Raw genomic sequence first — 5,302 nt, forward strand, 5'->3', positions numbered from 1 at the left:
TAATACTTTTCAACTTAGTCAAGATACTATATTTCTTAAAAATAAGTTTACTACTCTAACGCAATGCGCGCCTTTTTATAAGTGACAATAAGAGGGTTTGATTAGGGAGTACAACTCAGTTCTGAATACGCGAAAGCGACATTTCCTATTAAATTAGTTCTTTTCAAAGTAGGAAACACTGCCCATAAGTAGCTCTGCTAGCAAGTACTTGGATTATCAATTAATTACGTGAATTACATTCGACCCTGTCTTTATTAATTAATCTTTATTCAACACTTTACTTTTCATTGCACACTACAAAAACACCTATTTTGATTGCCTTTAATAAACACCATAACAATAGATAACGATAGATTGACACTTGGTCTCTGTGGATTCGACAATCTTTTATATTACTCTGACGCGTTCGTACACTTGCGAAAAGCACGCATCAAGTTTTTGGCGCCGTTGCCGGGGACCAATTTCGTCAAATTTCATTTTCCTGTTGTTATATCGTTTAGACTTAGGCTATTTCCCGCCGGTCAATGCGAAGAACTCGCAGCACCGGAAGTTTAAGCTTAGTATACCCTCTGGCGGAACCTGAACGTTACGCTCGCGCACGTTTATTCTTTCATAGAATTAAGAGAGCTATGACCGAAGATCAAAACCAAAGACCTCTTAAGGACTTCGCTCAACCATCTAATGAAGAACCTAGTTCTAGTATAGTAAACCCAACCATACCAGCTAATAATTTTGAACTTAAACCATCCCTGTTGCAACTAGTGCAACAGAGACAATTCACAGGTCTCGCTACCGAGAACCCTAACCAGCATTTAAAAATATTTCTTCAATTAGCAGACACTTTTAAAACCAATGGAGCTTCTCCTGAGGCAATACGTTGAAGATTATTCCCTTTTTCCCTCAGAGATAAAGCCCTATCATGGTTAGATTCCCTTCCACCCAATTCCATTACGACTTGGGATAACCTTAGAAGAGTTTTTCTTGCTAGATATTTTCCCCCGAGTAAGACCGCCGTTCTTCGAAACCATATAACTAGATTTACCCAAAACCAAGGAGAATCGTTGTTCGAAGCTTGGGAGAGATATAAAGAGTTGTTACGAGCATGCCCACATCATGGCTTAGAAAATTGGTTAATCATTCAAACCTTATATAATGGACTTCATTACAACACAAAGATGACCATCGACGCTGCCGCAGGCGGTGCTCTGATGAACAAACCTTATCCTGAAGCTAGTGCCCTCATCGAAGACATGGCTCAAAACCATCAATCATGGGGAGTCGAACGAGCGACAGTTGAGAAGAAGGAAGCCCAAGGAGGAGTGTATGAACTAAGCTCTATAGACATGATGCAAGCTAAAATGGACGCATTAGCCCTCAAGGTCGAGCATATGTGCATAAACCCGAATACTGTAGCCACAGTTTCGTCGGATTGTGAGATATGTGGAACCAAAGGACACCAATCTGCAGAATGCAGTCTATTAAACGAAACCCACTCTGAGCAAGTGAACTACACCCAAGGGAACCCATACTCGAATACCTATAACCCTGGATGGAGGAATCACCCGAACTTCTCCTATAAAAACAATAACCCTATTCAAAATAATGCACCTCCGAGACCTAGTTATCAAGCCCCAAGATCAAATTAACCTATGCAACCTGTACCACCAAAGCCGAGCCTTGAGAAAATTATGGAAAATTTTATCACCGCTCAAACCCAACAAAACAAGGAGTTCATGAACCAAAACATTCATGTTAACGAATTGATTACTCAGTTAGGAACCAAGGTTGACCAAATAGTTACTCATACCAAAATGCTTGAAACCCAGATCTCTCAGGTAGCTTTAAACCAAGCCCCTCAGACTACTCCTGGAGGACAATTCCCTGGACAACCTCAACAAAATCCGAGAGGACAAGCCAATGCCATTACCCTATGAAGTGGGAACGCTTATGATGAGCCACCAAACCCTAGATTGAGTGAACCCGAAACTTCTAAGGAATGTACCAAACCCCCGGACGAAGTAAAGGAACCAGAGGAATCTGAAAACCAGGAAGGTCGAGAAAAAGGAGAAAAACCTAAAGATAAAACTTACGTACCGCCCCCGCCATATAAACCACCTATACCATATCCGCAAAGACTCAAACAAACCCAGATCAATAAACAGTATCAAAAATTTATTAAAGTTGTAGAAAAACTTCATGTAGAAATTGTTGGTGTAAGCCCTAGAGGCCAATACTTTTGGTACTTGTATCGAATTATTTAAAAGGCATTTTCTTTATTATGGTTGATTAATAAAGTCCCTAGAATAGATAGTCCGTTTAATGTATTAAGTGTGACTTAATCATGAGAACACATTAAACATAAGGGCACTATTCTTAAAGTATCCGTAGTCGAGCTTTAATGTAAAGTGGGATAACATTAAAGCATTAAGACTATTATGTTTGTAGACTGATGATCACATCTCATGGATCATGGATAAAGAGTTATCAAGTCTTAAACATAAGTATGAATATTAGGAGTAATATTTATACCGGATTGACCCGCTATGAGAATACTATATAGAAAGTTATGCAAAGTGTCATAAGTTATTCTCATGGTGATAATAGTGTATACCACTCTTCGACCTGAAACCACTATGGATCCTAGATGTAGAGTTGAGTGCCTTATTACTGATCCAACGTTATCCGTAACTGGATGACCATAAAGACAGTTGATGAGTACTCCACAAAGCATGCTGAGGGACATGAGTGTCCTAGATGGAATTTGCCAATCCTGCGTAACAGGATAAATGTCTATGGGCCCAATATTGAACTGGACAAGGGTGACACGGTCTATACCTTGTGTTCAATATAGACATAAGGGCAAAGGGGTAATTATACACATAATTATTATCACAAGAGGTTTTGTCAGATCACATGACATTTTCGTGACTTGGGTAGCAGTGATGTGTTGCTAGATACCGCTCACTGTTTATTATGTTAAATGTGTGATTTAATATAATTGCCAACGTTGCGAAAACCTATAGGGTCACACACAAAGGACGGATTGATGAGAGATAGAATAATTAAGGAACATCGTAAGGTACGGTGTACTTAAGCAGAATACGAAATATGGTAAGGTACCAAGTACTTAAGTGATTTTGGCATATTATGAGATATAGGCCAAAATGCACTTAAGTGGGCTTTTTGGCTTGAAGCCCACACAAGTGGTTCTATAAATAGAGCTCTTGTGCAGAAGCTTTGTATGGGAATACAACACAACTGAAGATTTGGAATTTCGTATCTCTCTTTCTCTCACTCAAAGCCTTCATTCACAAACAGCTAGCACTGCGATTGAAGGAATCCGTTCATGTGGACTGAGTAGAGACGTTGTCATCGTTCAACGTTCGTGATCGCCCCGTGGATTTGTATCAAAGGTTTTGATCATTATCAGAGATCTGCACCAAAGGTTTGAATCGCCTTAAGAGGTAACGATTCTATCACTGATCATGCCCATTCGTAAGGATCACTAAATGGAGAAAATTTTAAATTCCGATGCGCCTTGGATGGCAATTCTCCTACAGAAATCCCCTTCACAGAGGCCATCACCCAAATACCTTCTTATGAAAAGTTTCTGAAAGACATCCTTACCAACAAACGTAGACTTGACGATCCGAAGCCTTTGGAATGTAATGCTATTTCCGAGGACAAATTAGCAAAGAAAGATAAAGATCCTGGAAATTTCTCCATTCCTTGCCTTTTGGGTAACCATGTCATCGAAAAAGCTTTTCTAGACTTAGGAGCTAGTGTGAGTTTAATGCCTTTAGCAGTTTGTGAGAGATTAAACTTAGGAGAATTACAATCCACTAAGATGTCACTTCAGTTAGCCGATAGATCTGTTAAATATCCGATAGGCATTTTAGAAGATGTCCCTGTTAGGATAGGTCAGTTATTTATCCCTACTGATTTTGTTGTCATGGACATCAAAGAGGACAATGATATACCAATCCTACTAGGTAGACCATTCTTATCGACTGCAGGAGCCATAATAGATGTCAAGAAAGGAAAGTTGACATTTGAGGTAGGTGACGAGAAAATAGAATTTATACTTTCGAAATTTCTTATGGCACCTGTGATGGGAGACTCGTGTTATGCCTTAGATATCATTGATGAATGTGTTAGAGAATTAGAACAAAAAGAAATTATAAAAACAATTAAGTTACCATCAACTCTCATAAGGGAAGATGATGACTTTAAGAAACCCTACATCGATGATAACCTTTACGAATGTTTATCCCTTACCCCAGATCCTATGCCATGCCCTAAGAAACCAACCTTAGAACTTAAGGAACTGCCTAAGAACCTGAGATATGAGTTCCTCGATGAAAAGATGAATCGTCCAGTGATAGTTAGTGCTACCTTGAGCCAAGAGGAAATGAACCAACTTTTAGACGTTTTACGAAGATATCCCTCAACCTTAGGATATAATATCTCTGACCTGAAAGGTATAAGCCCATATGTATGCATGCATCGGATTTCGCTAGAAGAAGATTCAAAACCCTCTAGGGAGCATCAGAGAAGAATAAACCCTATAATGAGTGATGTTGTTAAAAAGGAAGTTCTTAAGTTACTTGAGGCAGGTATAATCTACCAGATCTCGGATAGTAAGTGGGTGAGCCCTGTGCATGTAGTACCTAAAAAGGGAGGCATCACAGTTGTGCAAAACGATAAAGGCAAACATGTAGCAAAACGTTTAGAAGGAGGATGACGGATGTGTATAGATTATAGAAAATTAAATAAAGCAACTAGGAAGGACCATTTCCCTTTACCATTTATAGACCAGATGTTGGAGCGTCTAGCCAGACACTCTTACTTCTGCTATCTAGATGGATACTCTGGATTCTTCCAAATACCTATTCACCCCGAAGATCAAGAAAAAACTACCTTTGCATGCCCTTATGGAACTTTTGCCTACAGGCGAATGCCATTCGGCCTCTGTAATGCCCCAGCTACTTTCCAACGCTGCATGATGTCAATCTTCGCAGATTACCTAGATGGGATCATGGAAGTGTTTATGGACGATTTCTCGGTTTGCGGATTTGATTTCCACGGTTGTCTTGCTAACCTTGAGAAAATCTTGGAGAGATGCGTGGAGGTGAACCTCGTGCTAAATTGGGAAAAGTGTCATTTCATGGTAACCGAAGGAATAGTTTTAGGACATATAGTTTCCGAAAAAAGGTATAGAGGTAGATAAAGCTAAAATAGAAGTTATAGAAAACCTAAAACCACCAAAAACCATCAGAGAAGTCCGAAGCTTTCTTGGACA

The 5,302-nt window shown here is 39.5% G+C and overlaps 1 non-coding gene across 1 annotated transcript; it reads right to left on the bottom strand.

Moving 5' to 3' along the window:
- Window positions 1-1,013: 1,013 nt before the first annotated feature.
- Window positions 1,014-1,120, bottom strand: LOC127088545 (small nucleolar RNA R71). Its single transcript, XR_007790376.1, has one exon. It is a non-coding gene; the product is annotated as a small nucleolar RNA R71 (small nucleolar RNA).
- Window positions 1,121-5,302: the final 4,182 nt, after the last annotated feature.

The sequence above is a fragment of the Lathyrus oleraceus genome, chromosome 5, assembly GCF_024323335.1.
Source record: "Lathyrus oleraceus cultivar Zhongwan6 chromosome 5, CAAS_Psat_ZW6_1.0, whole genome shotgun sequence".
In the NCBI taxonomy this organism is placed as follows: Eukaryota; Viridiplantae; Streptophyta; class Magnoliopsida; order Fabales; family Fabaceae; genus Lathyrus; species Lathyrus oleraceus.